Here is a 19,940-nt window from a genome sequence, read left to right as displayed (position 1 = left end):
CTCCCATCCTTTGGAATTCATTTTACTTGGGTTTTTAAAACACTTTTCTTGAAGTCTGTCTCAGATGTTGTCACTTCACTGCCCTCAAACTAACACAAGCCAGACCGTGTCCATGCAGTAAACTCCAATCTCGTTGGCACAGCATTTAAGGTCCTCCACTGTCCTGCCAAAATTCATGGCATGGTATGTTTAATCGTAGTACTTGTGCACATGTCTTCCATATCCCCCAGACTAAACTAGATTCCTGGAAGGCATGTTTCATATTTAATGCATGAGTGTTTTCCCCGAGTAACAAAATACCTGATCTGGTGTTGTTTACCTAGTAGGTACTCAATATATGTTTGTTGAATAAACAATTGCATTGGAGAGTCTGGGCCAGAAAGATAGGTACATCTTCCCCTTACTTCATTCCCTCTCGACTTCCTAGAAGAGTACATGTCTTAAAGAAGTGCCTTCTTTTTTGAGGATGAACTTAGTGATTAAGTGCTTAATCAAAGGTATTACTTTTGGGGGGAGGTGAATGGTAGTGTTTTCTGAGATGGAAAAGTCTACTGAGCCTCCTAAATTAGAATTTGGAATGAATTTTGCAAGGAAGGAAAAATGTATATGTTGGTTAGGTGTCCCTGAAATAATGCAATTAATACTATATTTCAAGGCACATAGATGAAAAAGCCCCTGAGGACTGTTCTGGGAACCAAACTACCATTACTGTGACTTCTATAGGGAAATGTTTCCCAAATTTCAGAAAAATGATTTGAAAAGAAGCTTTTTAATTCAACATATTCATAACTTGGATTGCTAACATGCAGCTGAGATAAATATAAGGGAAGTTATTTTATGACAGCGGATTCTTTGTTTATAAATAAAACTCTTCAAAAGTTTCCTACAAACACAAAAATTTGCTGAAAATATTAAATATTTTATGATTTCAAAAACCATTTCTGTCAAGTTTTCCAATATGTGTTATATTAAGTGCAATATCCTTACCTCACTTTCAATTTTCTAAGTTTCTTATATCTAGCTTAAATATAATATTTTGAAATTCTATGACTTAGCCCATATTTAGAAATAGCTCTTTCTGCCTACAAAAATAGACTAAAAACGTAATTGTACTCTTTAAACTTTTAAACAAGTTTAATCTGGCTTTTTTAAAAATTGTGGCAAAAGTCAGAATTAGCTCTTTTTTGGTACAAGGCTCATACCTTCTACCCATTTGCTACTTTTAATTTTTTGTTTTGTTTTGTTTTCTTTGAGAATATCAGAAATACCTGGCATCATTTTGTGGATAATTTTCCAGATATTACACCACTAGTTATTGGTATAAATCTGCTTGCAGGAAAGTTTAATTGGTGCTGTTAATTCGACTCAGGATCCTGTTTATTTTCCTAATTGCTGCCAGACATTGAACGAGTGGTTAATATATTGGAAACCTCCTGTTTCCCTGAACCTTTGCCTTACCCACTGGCAATTTTGTTAGGGAGAAAAATCTGCTTTTCATTTATTTTCCGTACCTTGAAAGCACTTGCATAAGCTCTGGCAACCTTATTTCTGAAGACAGTACTTGAAAAACGTTTTCCTCTTGCATCTTTCTGTATGACAATACGACCTTATCACATTTGTCACAAACGTGTGACAACTATTACTACCACATGTAGTATCATTCCCATGATCAAAAAAAAAGTGTTTTTAAGTTTAAAAGTTTAGTATTGTGACATATTGGCGATTAGCTGTGCACCATAATAACAGAGATTTGTAAAATAAGGGTCCTGTCAGGGGCAGAGGATCAAATATGTGAAGCAATTGGTGATAACACAGTGGGATGGATACTGTAGTAGAGATGGCCACAGAATGCCATGAACCATGGAAGGGACTGGGCAGTTGAGTGGCTTTCCAGAATATTCCATCTTGTAAGATTTAACAGTAAGATCTTTGTTCCATGTTTTAACATATAAATAACTGAGAAATTATATAAGAAGGAATAACTTTGATATCTTATTTTGGACACACTTATTTCTTTTTATTTCAGTGTTTTCTTTTCTTTCTTTTTTTTTTTTTCTTGAGACAGAGTCTCACTCTCTTGCCTGGGCTAGAGTGCTGTGGCATCAGCTTAACTCACAGCAACCTCAAACTCCTGGGCTCAAGTGATCCTCCTGCTTCAGCCTCCCGGGTAGCTGGGACTACAGGCATGCGCCACCATGCCCAGCTAATTTTTTCTACTTTTAGTTGTTTGGCTAATTTCTTTCTATTTATAGTAGAGGTAGGGTCTCGCTCTTGCTCAGACTGGTCTCGAACTCTTGAGCTCAAGCAATCCTCCCGCCTTGGCCTCCCAGAGTGCTAGGATTACAGGCGTGAGCCACCATGCCTGGCCCAGTGTTTTCTAATTTTGAGAAAGTGCCTTCAAAGAAAGAAAAGATGTTCCCTTCTTCTCCATTCCTTTCTCCTATTCTTGCCAGATATTTTCCCCAGATATTTAAAAATAATATACCAACAATGTTTTATTTTAGATACTTAATATCTTTCATTTTTGTCTTTTTTCATTCATAAAGGATGGTAAAACTGTCATTACCTACTTTGTTACCTGCTGTGTGTGCATTAAAGGCGTTCCTGTTGTACCAAGGCATTCAGTGCTTCCTCAGATTTCAAAAAAGCTTGTTTCTTATTAGAATAACTTTAATAAGTTATTAAGCCACTTATCATCACATGTGCTTTCTTAATGATTGATTGAAATTTTCTCTCCTGGTCCTTTTTTATTTTCTGTGATCTAATATATTCTTCATTCCTTTATGGTAAGTGATGTTTTTTGCCTCTCCCTGTCCTCATGACTAATTCTTTACCCAGTTTCCCTTCTTTCTGGGACCATGTCAATATAGCACCCTTTCCCCGTTATCTCTTATCACTTCTATGGCAGTTCCAAAGAAAGTTCTTCATTCGGGGGATTGCTAGAAATCCCCCAAATCGAACCTCCTTCCAGATCATTCTAATTTTATGGCCTTAGGAAAGTCACTTCATCTTTATGAAATTTCCAATTTTTATTTGTAAAAGTGTAGCTGGAACTGGTCAACACCTGGAGTCCATTCGAGGTCTAAATTAATCTTCAGGAGGCAGATGTTAGCAAGATGACAGAAAAGGACTCTCCAGGACACATCCACTCATGGAAGCATCAATTTCAACAACTTTCCATGCAAGAAAATACCCTCACAAGAGCTAAGGAAAACACGTGCGAGATTATAGCACCTGGATGTAGAGCAGAAATAGGAAAAAACACATTAAAGAGGGTAGGAGGACAGTTTTGCCTTACCCCTGTCACTCCTCTCCCAAACAAGGCAGCATATCATGGAGAGACATTCTCTTCTATTGAGGGAAAGAGAGGGAAGTGAGCACTGGACTTTGCCTAAGAGCCCTATACTGGACCATACTAATAAAACCCAGCATAGTGTAGGCCCTCAGAGCCCCAGACTCCAGGCCAATATCTGTGTGCTGAGCCTCCAGACATGCCCTGTCACCAGGTTGGATCTCCTAACCTCTAGGTCTGTCCAGCAACTGAATGAAAATGTGAAAGCTTTTCTAAGATCTGGAACAAGACAAGGATGCTCACTCTCACCACTTCTATTTACCCTAGCTTTAGAAGTTCTAGCCAGAGCTACATAAGGCATGAGAAAAACATTAAATACATCCAAATTGGAAAGAAAGAAGATAGTCTGTGTTTCCAGATAACATGACCTTATGTATAAAAAAGACTAAAGACTCCACAGAAAAGCTATTAGAACTATTAATAATAAATGAATTCAATAAAGTTCCTGCATATGTTAACATACAAAAATCAGTAGCATGTCTACAAACTAATAATGAAGTATCCAAAAAAGAAATCAAGAACACAATCCTATTTCCAAAAGCTATAGTAAAGTACAATAAAATACTTAGGAATACATTTAAGCAAGGAAGTGATAGATCTATATGCTGTCAACTATAAAACATTGATAAAAGAAATTTAAGAAAACACAAATAAATAGAAAGATATCCATGTTCATGGATTGGAAGAATTCATTGTAAAACATCCACACTGGCCAAAGCAACCTACAGATTCAATGCAATCCCTATAAAAATTTCAATGATATTTTTCACAGAAATAGGAAAAAAAAAAAAACAATTCTAAACCTTGTATAGAACCACAAAAGACTTGAATAACCAAAGCAATCTTTTAAAAAAAAGAGCAAAGCTATCTGTTGCAACATGATTCACGATAGCCAAGATAGGCATCAACCTAAGTGTCCATCAACAGATGAATAGATAGTGAAGATGTGGTATATAAACACAATGGAATACTTCTTCAGCCTTAAAAAAGAGAGATTTTGTCATTCCCTCCAACATGAATGAATCTGAAAGGACATTATGTTAAGTGAAATAAGCCTGCAATGGAAAAATGGAACCAACAAGTCATCCCACTTACATGTGAAATCTAAAAAATTTGAACTCATAGGAGCAGAGTGCAATAGAATGGTGGCTACCACGGCTGATGGTGGAGGTTGGAATGGGGAAGAATTTGGTCAAAAGGTACAATATTTTAGTTGTATAGGAGGAATAAGTTTGAGAGATCTATTGTACAACATGGTGACTATAATTAATAACAATGCATTATAGTCTTGAAAATTGCTAAGACAGTAGATTTCAAATGTTCTCATCAAAAAACATGACAAGTATATGCTCTGATATATGTTAAGTAGCTTGATTTAGTAAATTTACAATGTACACGTATTTCAAAACATGTGTTGTATGTAACAAATATATAGTTTTTGTCAATTTAAATAATAAAGTAAAGATTATTCTTTATTCTATGTTACCTTTCTTTTCCTGTTTTCCATGGACTCATTCTATGAAACTAATGTAGTTGATACTGACTTCCATTGGAAATGCTGTCATTTTCAGTAATCCCAATAGCTAAATATTTTATTGCCTAATTTAATTAGTGGTTTCTTAATATACTGATAATTTATAATAGCATTCTTTTCAATTATTTTTGTTTGATTATTTATTAGTAAATATTGATCCATTGTTTCACATATAATGTTTCTCGTTGAAGAAAATGAATAATTTTATTTAATTTTTCTTGAGTTCTCTTTTCCTTCTTATTTCTAAACTCTTGGTAGAATCATACCCTTATTTCAGAAAATAATTTTTTATAGGCCTGCTGTTTTTATTCATTGTGCTAATTAGATTTTCAGAGCCCTGCATTTTTGTGTTATGATTTAATAAAAAATATACAATCTTTCTCTTAAAAACACACATATTATACAAGTCTTACAGAGGCATATTCAGGTCGTGCTTTTATTTTTGCAACAGTAACAATCTTTAATATAAAATAAATCACTTCCTTTCCCCTGCATATGTCAGTGCTTCCCACTTGTGTCATTTTCTTCACACCCTTTCACTGTAGAAACAGATGTTTTGTGCCAACTGGAAGAAATAGTGCTAGCGGGCATATGCAGACCACCTGCTACCTGGATTTTCCCCCTTTGTGATTCACTTAGCCTTGCTTTGTGTTCAGTCCTATGATAATTTTCAACAGCCAAAACCAATTGACTTCATGCAGAGGAATTACAGAGAGATTGGGATGGATTATGTCACAGGACAACAAGCCATGCTGATCCTTCTCCACTGAACATTTAGTCTGAAGGATGTTAAAGACATTTTATTTCAGCAAAGTTACTTAAGATTGAATGTATATTTAAAGATGCAATTACATTTTCCACAGGAATAAGATATCTCTGAAAATGCCTTGTGAAACTTGTTTCTAATTTGTATGTGCCCAAACTCCTAAAGAATAGCATCTAGGGAGACAGCTGATTTACATAGCATGGCTATTTGTGGTTTGTATACACAGTAGGAGCCTCCTACAGAGCTTCTCCCTGGTGATAAGAAGTTTAAGTGTGATTTTCTCCTTCCTGCACTCTTTCCTTCTTTTAAACATCTCTATTTCTATTGAGACATCTTCTCAGTTTCCAAAGCTTAAGTCCTTAGTCATATTTCAATTCTTTCTCCTAAGTTCTTCATATCCTATTACTCACCAAATTCTTTGAAATTGCTTTTGTATCCTTTTTTTACCTGTATTGTTAGTTTTTTCCTGGCATACACCTGCAGTTCTCTAATTTGTAGTCCTTTCTCCAGTTTTGTGCCTGTTCAGATACATACTACGCCTTGATGCCACAGTATCTTCTCAAAGTTCAGCTCTGATTTCATTTTACTGTTTGAGATGTACATTGTTTGAGATATACAATAGTGCAGATCAGTGACTTTAAAGTGTTTGAATTCTGACTCTGTTACGTGTAACTTTAGGTAAGTCACTTAAACTGTCTGTGCCTCAGCTCTCCTAAATACAAAGCAGGGATAATAATAGTGCCTCTTACAGAGTTTGTTAAATAGGTTTATGTATGTGGGCCTTTTAGAATAGTGCCTAGCACACATTAAGCACTAGATAAATCTTATCTAGCAGTATTTAAAAACTATAAGTAATTCTTATTGGCTGCAGGACATCTTAATGGGATAGCTAAGGTTCTTTGAGATTTGTTTGGCTATTGCACTCCAACACACATAATTCAGTGTCTAGATGAGAGATGATACTGACTAAAAGTTAATTGACTTCTCAAATACCAAGTGGCCATTTGGACAGTTGATAGAAAGATATGATGCCAATAAATACTTCTTTGGACTACAGATAATAAAAGTCTTTCTTGCTAGGATATGGAAACTGGTCATTATATTTATTGTCATACTTTTTACTATTGATTTTATTAGGAAGACAACACTTATCACAGTTTTATTGAAATGTATTTCAAATATTTATGTTACAGTGTATTTCAAATATTTACTTATTTGCCTTTCCTACGACACTATGAAACTTTTCGGGTCCTGGCCATATAACATGGTCCCAGCCATATAACAAAAAATCCTGGCCATATAATAGGAGAAAGTATGGTTGAAAAATCATAACACCAAGAGTATACTTAAGTAAATAGCAATTAAATGATTTTGAAGACATTAACCAAATTTTCTTTCTTTCTTCTTCTTTTTTTTTTTGAGACAGAGTCTCACTGTGTTGCCCAGGCTAGAGTGAGTGCCGTGGCATCAGCCTAGCTCACAGCAACCTCAAACTCCTGGGCTTAAGCGATCCTACTGCCTCAGCCTCCTGAGTAGCTGGGACTACAGGCATGTGCCACCATGCCCGGCTAATTTTTTCTATGTATATATTTTGGTTGGCCAGATAATTTCTTTCTATTTTTAGTAGAGACGGGGTCTCGCTCTTGCTCAGGCTGGTCTCCAACTCCTGACCTCGAGCGATCCGCCTGCCTCGGCCTCCCAGAGTGCTAGGATTACAGGCGTGAGCCACTGCGCCCGGCCTCAAATTTTCTTTCTTTCTTTTCTGTAGCTAGAAGAAAATGTAAAGCATAATGCATAATGTGCAGTATGGAGTATGCATGTTGATAATGCCACTATCAAACATTTGAGGAAGTAATCACTTATGTCTTACCTTGCTAATTAGCTTTTACTTACCTCTTTTATAAAGCATCTTGATGTATACTTATTTTCAAGATGCAAAGAAATTGGTGGAGAAGAGTTGAAGGGTACTGAGTAGGGGCTGCCTTTCTGGTTTTTTTTTTTTCTTTAGTGGGGATTAAGGCAAGATTTGGGAGCAGGGATAGCATAATGATTATAATTTAAGCTACTGCCTTGGTCCTTATGAAGTGTCTGTACATTTAACACTCCATATGGTAATTACAACTTCCCTAGAATGAGTCAGGGTTGTTTGTGCTTTCATAAATCAAGCAGCTGCAGCAGAGCAGACAGATTCCATATTAGCACTTCCTCCTAAGACCGTGAATATGCTTAAAAGATTTTTGCAAATTTCTCTTGAATTCAAGTTGTTTGTTAAAAGTGATAGTTTTATGAGACTGCCACATGGAAAATGTCCTCCGCTCTCAGATTTTCCATTCGTGATATAAATTTACCTTTCGTACCATTTTTAGAGGCATTAAAGCTGATATAATAACCCCCAGCTGAATTGATAAAAGGAGAGCTTAATTTACAGGTGAGGTATGGTTATATGAAATGACAGCTAGGGAAGTTATGAGTAAAACCTGAAAAAAATGCACATTAACTGGTTAATAACTTATTTCCTACATTCAATCTTCTGTCTTTACCATACAGGGCAAAATTTTACTATATATAACAAATGCTAGCTGTCCAAATACTTTTTTTTAACATAATGCTTTGAAATTACATGGACTGTTTTGAAATTACACGAAAATACATGGAACTTTGTCTATGTTTCAACTATTTTTTGTTAAAAATATAAGATATCTTGAGATGAATATCTTTAATAATTGTAATAAATGAGACAAATAGTGTATAATTATGCATATATGTATTATAATTGTATGAGATTTAATCATGTCACCTTTGGTGAATTATTTTATATTTCAGGGCTCAGTGACATTAGCCATAACATAAGAGTTTCCAAGCCCATCATGATTTGGATTTTAGATAAGAAAACTTGGAAAGGGAGAAAACAGCATATATCAGAAAATAAAGATCCTCTTTAGGACAAAAAGAAAGTATGCCTAAAAGATTATAGAACCAAGAGTACACTTAAGTAAATAAGCCATTAAATAATTTTGAAAATGTTAACCAAGTTTTCTTTCTTTCTTTTTTTTTAGCTGGAAGAAACTATAAAACATCAATAGTATGATTTTCTTTCATTTTATGTGTGAAAAACTGAAAAGCATAGAGGTTAACATGGATTCTCTGAGGTCATCTATTGACAAATGGTAAAGCTAGACCTTGAAAGCCGCTCTCCTGACTTCAAGGTGATTGTTCTTTCCATTACTTCATTTCAACACACGGGGTCTACAGTATAGCACGCTTGAGATAGGATAAATGATTTCTCTGAGAAACTAGTGACATAGTGGTCAGAAAGAAAATAACAATTAAGGCAACGTGTGCAAAATGTCAAACTGAATAATTTTTGTTAATACTTTACTTCCCAGAAAAAAAATATTCTATTTCCGAGATATGTTAACTAGTTTTCATTTGATCCATTCTTATATGCTTTATTTTCAAAATATATTAAAATTATCCAGATGTTGCTACCAAGTGCTAGAGTAAGTATGATGCATTTTCATCAAATCAGGCATAACTTTTGTCATATTTAGGATGTCTGTCTTCTGTGTTGTCACACACAATGTTGAAGTTCAAATGCGTGACCTGTTTATACTGAGCATTAATTAAAACTCTAAATGGAATGATTATTTCAGGATTGATATTCTGAATTGACTGTATAGTAAGAAAGTAAGTGAAAAGAATGCCTTTAGGAGTGAAAAGTTTCGAGGGAAGCACTTTGAAGCAAGAGAGAAACTGCTAGAATGCTCACTAGTTATTAAAAGAACAGTTCTCTGCCTACACATCATGAGTCAGGATCTCTTGTGCTGGTGTGTCTTGTCATCACTTCTTTTCTTTCTTTCTCCTTGGCCTGTGCACTTACTGTGGATTCTAGACACCCATGTCAGGCCATTTATGGGGATGAACACATGCTTACCAGGAAGCATATGAAAACACTCTGACTGAAGCAAGGGTCATTTAATAATCAAGATATTTCTCATTATTATGACTTTGAATCTATTCTCCTGTTTGCTTTGCCTTGCCCTTTTCAGCCTATTTAAAATTCTCTTTCCTAATGGACACTGAAACTACCCTCTTGCCCTAACTTTGGGTATCCATGTACGCCTGCCTCTTCTGACCCTTAGTTTTCCCTAACTGTGGCACCATATGCATTTACCTATATCTAGTTTTGACTCATAGATTTGTTCTGGATAACTCTTCTTGCCTCCTTTGGATAAGTTTCTCCAGTCCTTGCCCTAAGCCCACAACTGGCTATCCTCCATGACTCAGTTTTGAGTATTTTACCTCAAGGAAGTTGAGAAAAAAATTTATAATTGCAATAATGTATGTAACATAATAAATATTTATATTTTGTATTCATAATAATACATTGCAATAGCTTTACAATTACTGGTGAATTTAGTGCCTTATATTTTAAAATGGTAGTCATTTATTAGTCACTTATTATGTACCAGGTACAGTACATTTTTTTTTACAAATGTCATTTCTTTTTTTACATGTGGCATAGCAATATTACTTATAGATATTATGACCCTGATATTTCAAATTAGGATACTGAAGCTAGGATGGGTTAAATTGTTTAGCTTAGGTTTCATAGCTATCAAGTGGCAGAGCTAGGATTTAAATACAGGTGCACTGGAGTCAAAAGTTATATTGTGCTATAGTATAATACTGTGGTACCACCCATGGAAGTTTCTTCTCATAGTACAAATTTACATCTAAGTACTGGGTCTAGTTTAAGAATAGTGATTTTTTGTGAATTTTGGTAACTACAGTGGATCCTTTTATCTTTTTACCTAATTATTAGGTGGCTGTTGTGACACTCTGTAGACAATATTTATTAATGATTGGAAGTGAACATTATTGCGCATTTCAAATATTTACTTGTATGCATTGATATTTAAATATGTAAAAACTGGGCTCAGGCGGTTTTCTATATAGCCTCTGCTATCTATGATCCTGATGTAACCAGAGATTATTCTTATTTTTTAATTTGTCTTTGAACAAGGATTTTAGGTTTGGAGTTTATGAGCCCTCATGAGTTTCAGGTGTTATTTGAATCATCTCCCTGAAATGTATTTGCATATGTGTGTGTATGTGCATTCAGTGTAATTTTAATAGATATGTTTATCTATAGATATATTCATTTATTTATATTCATATTTACTTATATTAATATATTGTTTTGGTTGATGGATTCATCAGTCTCAAAGGAGTCTGAGGTCTCAAATAGGATTGGAGCCAATAACTCAATCTAGAAAAATCTATAATTAGGTAGGAAGAAACCAATTGCATCATGCTTTTTAGATATAATCAACAAGCAATGAATTTACTAAAATATATTATCATTTAGCTCCATTTTTCTTCTTTATGTGCAATCATATTATAAGCAATTGCAATAATTGACTTCTGAATCTTTATGTGAACATTCCTGGCCCATAAATCCAGGAATCTTGCTTAGAAAGGAAAAGAGATTATGTAAGTGGAAGAAAGAAACCCTTTTCTACCTCCTGTGTTGCTCAACCAGGTTTGGGTTCTGTCTGCATACTTAACCAGGTCCTTGCAAGTATTTATATCATTCTTCATCTCAGTTAAATCTTAGAATGAGTAATGGAAATTTTAGAATTTGATTTATCAGTAGATGTTGAAGAAAATAGAATTGCTCTACGTAAGAATTTTGTTGTTGTTGTTGTTTTACTCCCTCAGCACAGAGTAGTGAAAGAGAGTAGATTTACAGTGGGTAGAGAGAGAAAAGATAGTCTAAAATTGCGGACAGGCTAAAGGAATTCTACGAATAGAGATTAAGTTTTGTGTGCTTTTTTAACTACAATGCAATAATTTTGACAGCTAATAATTATTGGACTCTTACTTTGTGTCCAGTCATTGTGATAATTCAACATATCTTATCTCATTAATTCCTTACAACAACGATTTGAGATGGGCTGTCATTTTGCATGTAATGCGACTAAGATCACTAAGCAGTGATACAACTAAAGTCTGATTTGTGTCCTTATCAAATTCTCTTTATATTCTGCAAATCCCTTGACCTCATCTGCTTTTAGTGTCTGCTCTGTACATAAACAACCAGTAGGGGTATGTGTGTGTGTGTGTGTGTGTGTGTGTGTGTGTGTGTGTGTGTGCTGAAGGCCAGTTTTTTTGTGTTTTCTAGCTTATTTTGGTTAAAATTAAGGAAAAGCTCGAGTTTGCTACTGGCATGGATTACAGTAAGTAGGTAAAAAATTACTTTGAGAAATAAAGAAAGAAAAAGCATACTAAGCAGGCAGACAATGAAACCTCTCTGGATTTCCCAGAAATCTTGTTGAGTGCTTGAGATTTTGCACAAGAAAATGGACTGAATAAGATTTATCTTTAAGTTAATGAATACTGTGACCTCAGCAGACATCTGTGTTACAGTTGGAATTGCACAACTTGGTCTTTGTGATTTTATGCTTATATTTACTAATAATCTAGTTAATAATCTTTTCCATATTTATTATCCACCTACTTTCCATTAATATTGCCTGGTTTACAAGTTTAAGCCTTTTATTTCAACATATTATGGGGGTACAAATGTTTAGGTTACAAATACTGCCTTTGCCCCACCCGAGTCAGAGCTTCAAGCATGTCCATCCCCCAGACGGTGCACACCGCACCCATTAGGTGTGAATATACCCATCTCCTCCTCCCCCCTCCACCTGCCCGACACCCAATGAATGTTACTATTCTTCTGAAGTATTCTATATTATCAATCTATAGTTTTGGGAAAGGTGATCATATCTCCCAGTTTGTTCAAGGTAGTCTTGGTTTATGCCTATTGTCCTGAAAAAATTATTAATAGAGTCCTTGTTTGAACAATGAATTATGTGGTCATCCTATCTTTTAGCACCATGTCTGTTCCTTTTTATCTCTGAAGGATTCCTAACAGCAGTTCATAAGTCTCATTCAAGTTTTCTTCACAATGATGCAATCCAATTAGACAAAAGATAAGAACTTGTTACTCTTATTGTAATTTTGCAGGCATATGACTGTCATATATTTAAGATTGACTATAAATCAGATGTGAAAAAATTTATCTCCTATGTTTTTTTACTAAAGAAAACAGTGTAGCCTAATGGATATAGCGAGGATGTTGGATTTGACGATGCCTTGGTTCAAATCTCAGCTTTGGTAATAATTGTGTGAACTTCAGAACTTACTTTTAAACCACAATTCTTTGAGCTTCTAATTCTTTGTCCTTAATATGGAAATACTCTAACTAAATAAACTTAATAGAATTGTTGTAAAGGTTAAATTTGGTGTTATATAAAATGGTTGGCATTATCCAAGACAAAAACTAGGGACAGGCTTTGATAAATGGTCATTTTATTGCTGTTATTATTATCTTTTTTCAAGATATGCCATTCACTGTAAGTCAGGGAATAAGCAAGTTACATTTGATTACATTTGAGAAAGTGAGCTTCTGGATTTAAATGAACCATGGACTTGTATTCAAGACTTTTAAGGCATAAAAATAATTTCCTTAGTCTAAAAAGGTAAGATCTATAACTGAAGTACATAATGAGGAGTGACATGGTTGAATATTTCAAAAACAGAGGCAAACATTTTATATCTATTTATAAATGAATATTTAATTTTCACATACAGTTTGATGTTTGTTGAAACTTTTTTTTTTAACTAGTTGGAGCTTACTTTGGTTAGAAAATTCTGGAAGTCTATTTCTCTGCTTTGAAAGAAATTTTTTGAATTTTGAAAAATTATTCTCAATTGGAAAATTGAATTTCTCATTTGCTTTCCAAATTTTCAGAGAATTTCGACTTCCTTTATTTGTATTTTTTTTAAATAAGCAATTATACAGAAACGTATTCCTTATTCTAAGGCCACTTTCAATCAGGAGCAGCATTAGAAAGAGAGGGTCAAATCTTGTACCTTTCTTGACTTACCTCTTTTATATTCCACAAGTTCACCAAAATCATATCTCTTTATCTGTGTATGTATATACAGATATGCATGTGTATATATACACATATACATACATATACATATATATACATATATGTGTGTGTGTATATATATAAAATAAGGGCACATGTCCAAGCAGCTCTTGTAATCATGTTGGGCCATATGACTTGTTCTGATCAATGGGCTGAATTGGAATTGATTCATATTACTTCTGGACCAAAGGAAATGTAACAGATTTGGATTTTCCATTCATTCTGTTTTCTCCCTGCAGTGATGCAGAAGCCAAATGCTTCAAATACCATAGTAAAAAATGCAAGCTTCCTGATCCCTGAATCACTGCTTGGATAGGGGCTGCCCTGCATCAGCACTATGTAAATTAGAAGCACGATTTTATATGTTAAGCTAGTAGGATTTGGGGACTTGTTGATTATGGCCACATAATTTTATCAGTCAGGTATTCACTAGAAAGCAGTTCTGATTGTTCAGACTGAGTGAATTTAATGCAGGAAATTAGTCATATAGTTGATGTAAGAGAGATAATGCAAACCAGAGATATTAAGGCAACCCAGAGAGATTAGCTATGACAAGAAGCTGCTATCCTTGGAATAGGACAATGGGAGAAGACAGTATTACCCCAGAAGTCAAAGCCGTGCAATGAGAGCTGGAACCACAGGGAGGCCTGCCTCAAGGAAACTGGAACAAGAGAAGGAGGAGCTCTCCAGTGGGAGCTGGTAAGAGATGCCACAGAAAGCAAAAGTGACGAAGCATCCACAGTTCTCTCTTCTTTTCTTCCCTAACCTTCTGCCAGGGCTTTCCATTGGCTGCTTCTATCAAGAATCTAGAGAGAAATGGAGCTGGGGAATATAGACCAAAGCAGGTGACAGGCTGTGTGAATCTTAAAGCAAACTGGCTGTTGATTGGAATAATAGCCTGGACTATTCTGGTTAGTATTCATAAACCGTGGTATGGGAAAGACCACAGAGAAAGTAGGTACTCCTCAGGTCTGAAAGATTAATCCTTCTCTTTGTCAAAATGAGAGTGCCAGTGATGGTATTGTGGCCCAGTGAACTCACTCTTCCCTTGATATTGACAAATTCCTGGAGGAGAAAGGAAGAGGAATGTTGGAATGGGAAGGAGGAAGTGGAGTCCTATTTTAAACTCTTCCTAGACGCCAATAGCTTTCCCAGGTTTTGCTTCCCTCTTTTAACCCAATGGGCTTACTAGGTATGCATATAGTGAGCCAAGAATGTAGATATTGCTCTTGGGAGAGATTGTCAGAGAATCAGAAAATTAGGGCTTGAAGGAATATGATACTGCTTCCTGTGGTAGAGATCGTTGGTTTGCACTAATTTTATTTGGATTGACATTATATCTAGTTAAATACACATTTTCTAGGCTGGCTAGCAGCAAATTGAGACTTATGACTAAATATTTACCAGTAAATTTATGAAAAATGCTTAAAGAGAGCTGATTTGGCTGGAAAGTGGACATTTTTATTCTTACACCCTTCTTCCTTGTTGTTATTTGAAATACTGAATTCATATCTGTGGCTCCAGTGGCCCTGCTAAACTATAAAGTGAATTTTAAGTACTTGTGCCATGTGGTAGGGTGACAGATGAAAAAGAGAAGGAAACTTGGGGCACTGATGAACAAGGAGCCACCAAACCTGCTTTAGACTGTGTTCCTCCAGAGGTCTGTTATGTGAGCATTATATATAAATGATTCAGCTACTATAACTTTGGGTTTTATTTTTTGTTACATGCAGCCTAACTTAATTATTACTGATTTTTCCCTTTTCCTCCCTCAATAGCTTCTATCCATCTACCTAAGCCCAAGAATAAAAAGCACACTTCAAATGACGAAATCTTTTCCTCAGTGTGGCTGAACCTACACCTGTGGTATACAATACCTACCACCAAGTTGAAGGATTATTGAATAGATTGTACGTGTCCCTAGCAGGAAAGAAAGCAACAGGGTACGTTTAGATATTCTGTGGTCAAGTCCTAAATACTAACACAGTTTTTTTCTTCCCACATGTTTCTTTCTGACTGATCCCTGTAAGAGTTCAGAGATGTGTGTTTATCTAATAGACTGACCAGTGATAGAATAGATCGCTCAGGGATATTTCAAGCAGGCTACAAGAATTCCCCAATTTAGTCCATCACAGATCCATCGCTGATCCTGGATGCAGGCTTCAGCTGGCAAAGGAAAGGAAATACAGAGTTCAAAGCAAGGTGAGGAGGCTCATGGCCAAAACATCCCATATGCAGAAAACTACTTACGGCCTACCCTAGTCCATATGGAAGTTCACTGCTTTTACCATTTAGAGTTCCCAAGAGAGCCTGTCTGGAAGGAGAAATAAATCCCGATCCCCACTAACACCAGATCCTGCTTACTGCATGTGGGATATTACTCAGCAGGCACAGCTGCCCTTGCAGTTTTATATAAACATCTGAGCCTTTCCTAAAGCATGAGTCTCACTCTTTCTTTTGGAGCACTTTCCTCCTAATTCCAAATTCTCTGCACATATATCATCTGCAGAAGCTGGGCCAAACATAAATCATGTTAAAGGGTAAAAAGAGATGGTATTTGGGCCAGGACCCAGTATGTCAACCATCTGAATCCTTTCCTCAACCCACACTACCCTGAATGCAATGTGCCTGAGAGGTATGTGCACAGAGGGCAAGGCCAGGTGACTGTATATTCTTCATCATTATGTGGCTTTTGCCCTAAATCCCAATGTAAATATCACTTCCTCAGGCAGTTACCAAATGGGACCGGCCCCAGACGCGTCTCGCCTGTCAAACCTGTGAGAGCAGATCCCACCACTGCAGACTTGGGGTTTAACTTTGCACCAAAAACTTTCCACCCATTGGTACTGAAGCCAAATAACATTTCCTGCCTTTGACAATGACCCATTCTTGGTGGAAGAAGGATGAGTGAGGAGGAGGCAGGAGCTAGCCCCATCTGGTTGGTAGATGAGCAAAAAAAAAAGAACAGGAGCATTAGCTTTCCATAGAGTCCAAGGTTAAGACGTATTCATGTTATTTCTATCCCCTTGTTGGGGCATGAAATCTATTCACACTTTAGTTGAAAGGTTCTTTTTGCCTGCTTTATATCCATTCTCTCTTTTATTAGTAACAGTCCCCTGATTTTTCTTACTCATTCTAACTTTATGTGGTTCAAGTGGAGTTAATCCTACCTCCTTGCCTTTGGATGGAGAAATATGTTCCATGCTCAGGCAGTCAGAGTATTCCATCCCTCCAGCCACAGTGATTTAGAGATGGCAATGAAGCCCGATGGAAGCCAATGAGTCTCAATTTTGGAACTTTCATTAGAGTCCTTAAAAAAAAGTCATAATTTCAAGTAGAGTCTCTGGAACTGCTGGCAGCCATTATATCATTGTTAAAGTCTTCCTGAGAATGGAGCCAGCACAGAGGAAAAGATATTATCTCTAGATTTTTCACTTTGATGAGGAAACAGTTTCTTTTCTTTGTTTTCCTTCCTTCCTTCCTACCTTCCTTCCTTCCTTCCTTTCTTCGTTCCTTCTTCCCTCCCTCCCTTCCTTCCGTTCTTCTTTCCTTCTTTCCTTCTTTCTCTCCCTGCCCTTTTTTGTGCTAAAGCATATTTAAGTTACATTTTGCTATTCTTCTCTGATAGACACTTTTCAGAGGTTTGCTATGTATCATGTTTTCCAGATGAGCTGCCTATTCTGTTTATATGTTAATTGCACGTATCTGGAAAATGTCTTACATCTTTATTCATATATGCTGTTTTTTGGGGGTTGATAGACTATGTTGGAGCTCATCCAAGTCCCTGTGATGAGCTCTCATAAACATGGAACTGTAGCTCTGGGGTAGCATTAATTGATTTCAAGAAATTTACCTTAGATTCATTATGCATTGGTCACTTCTGTCATTCCTATAAAAATAATGTTATTTTTGTTAGCTATTCTCTATGATTTGACATTTTTTCTTTTACTTGTCAGCAGAACTACCAGCATATTAGTGCCTTCTATTAGATGACATTGTTTAACATACCCTAGAGGATTGGTTTGTTGCCCTTAGTGATACAGGCTTTGCAAGATGCTCCAGATATTTTGGGGCTCTCTACTTAGCCACTCAATTTCATTCTCCCATTGATTACAATTTGTTTTACCTGCTCTGTAAGAAGATTGGGACCTGTGGACAGAACATTATTATCCATATTGCTTCTCTCAGGCCGTAGAGCTTTGAGTTGGCAGGGCCTCCAAACATCACTTCATAGTATGTAAGCTACCGAAGCACTGTATAACCATGTTCCACGTGCAAGAGTGAGCCTTAAATATGTGCTTGAAGCTTTTCAGTGAATTGAAACCTAGAGCTTCAACTTGTAGATGTATCAAGGCTCATTATTTGCTAGTCTCAAGCTGGCAAACTGAAGGGTTCCTGGCAGCCACTGTTTTCTGAATAAAATGCTCTCTCCAGGCTAAGCATGAAGCCATCTGTAACAGTTTAAATTGCTTCCTTAGTCACAAAGACAAAGTAATGGCATGAGTGAAATAGCTATTGTTAGCCCTAAAGACAGGTGTGCCTCTTTGCTGCTCAAGCAAACAACAAGATAATGTTCTAGATGAAACCGTGAATGGGAATACCATGGACCTCCACTGATTTTGATACCGTGGAATAAAGAATCTCTGAATTTGCTGGAGAGAAACAGCAGGCAGACAAACTAGGCTTGAGAGGAAAAATAATTAGAAACACACTCCAGGGAGATTTAGCCCCCTTATATTCAAGAAAAATTTGCAAGTTAAGCCCCAGAATTCAAGTAAACAAGGAGAGTCCACAAGTGTTTGAAGTAGCTGGATTCTAGTAAACTGAGGATAAAAATCAGGAAGTGATAGCACAGTAGATGCCTTAGGCAGGTGCTGAGTGGAGAAAGTCTGTCTGAAAAGTTTGCCCACCTTGTCCTTAGGTACATCATCAACAGTCATTAGTCAGGATAAGCTACTGGGCAGACAGGTGTAGCCTCAGAGATTTGAGAGTTTATAGCTTAGGGACAGAGTTTCCCAGAGTCAAGTATAAAAACTAAAGGATGCTCTGTAATCTTAAAACTCTAAGAAAAGAAAATGGCTTCCAAAGATCAGCTGTTGCAGGAAAAAAGAAATATGCCATTTCTACATCATTTTGGATAGAAATTACCTAAGGAAACAAATGAAAAAATTATATTACTAACTTACACAGGGATGAGCAAACTTGTACTGGTGCTTCTTTCTGCTTTTGCTGTTTTGCAAAAGATGATATTGAACAAGCAAATCTTGCAGGTTCTAAACAATGTCAGATTCCAGCTTTATTGTCCCTCCCTGTGGGTGGCAATAGGACATAATATATCCAAATAGAATCTAAATTGTTAGAAGACTGTTGTACATAGAGAATGAAAATGTCTACAAGCACAGCAAATCCTAAGGGTCCCTCTATGCAGTGATGAGGGGCTACATCAAGCTGTGTTGACACCTTCTATATAAAAAATGAACAAATATGGGGTAGGATGGAAAAATCATACGCTGCTCTGTGTGAATTTTTTCAGCAGATAACATACAAAATCCCTTGAGAAGTAACTAGGGATAGAAAGACTGGGAACTGACAATTTAGCCTACTAACACAAATGCAGGCTTTGTGGAGAGCTGAGAGATGACTATGGCCTATCTATTAGAATTTTGGAGTAGGGGACCTAACCCTAAAGCTCAGTACATTTCCAGATTGTTGAGGGGACACAAATATTAGGCCCATAAAAATGCTGCTCTGGGGTCTCTGTCTCCGTGGGATTCCTTTGATCCTACTGCAGTCAGTAAGCCCAGTTCTGTGGCAGCATCTCCCACTGTCATCTGAGCTATAGATGAAGGGAATATGGTGCGGTGAGGAAGAGCCAGCCAAGTTCAATGAAAGCTGGCAGTGCCAAGGATGAGCCACCAGTCAGCTAGAGATTCTGGACCAATGCAGAGGAATGTGGGACGGAATATGTCAGCCTCTTTTTCCCACGCTTGGATCTCTAGCTGGTGCTTCCTATTAGCCAAATTCAACCAGAATCAAGTCGGCCGTTGTATCCAAAAGAGTCACTCCATAGACATCAGCCTTGGGCGGCACAGAGAAAGGCAATGAAGAGTAAAGAAAGGATCAGAAGGAATGTAGAATAGCACAAATATAAATGTACGATTTTGAAACCTTTTAGTAACAAAAGAAATAAAAACAAATACAGATAATTATGGTGCCACTGATAGGCAGTGATTCAAATGGTTGTGGGGGCATGAGAAGAAATGTAGCAGTGGACTTTTA

The sequence above is a fragment of the Lemur catta genome, chromosome 13 (assembly GCF_020740605.2).
Source record: "Lemur catta isolate mLemCat1 chromosome 13, mLemCat1.pri, whole genome shotgun sequence".
Lineage (NCBI taxonomy): Eukaryota > Metazoa > Chordata > Mammalia > Primates > Lemuridae > Lemur > Lemur catta.
This window is presented reverse-complemented; position numbering follows the sequence as displayed.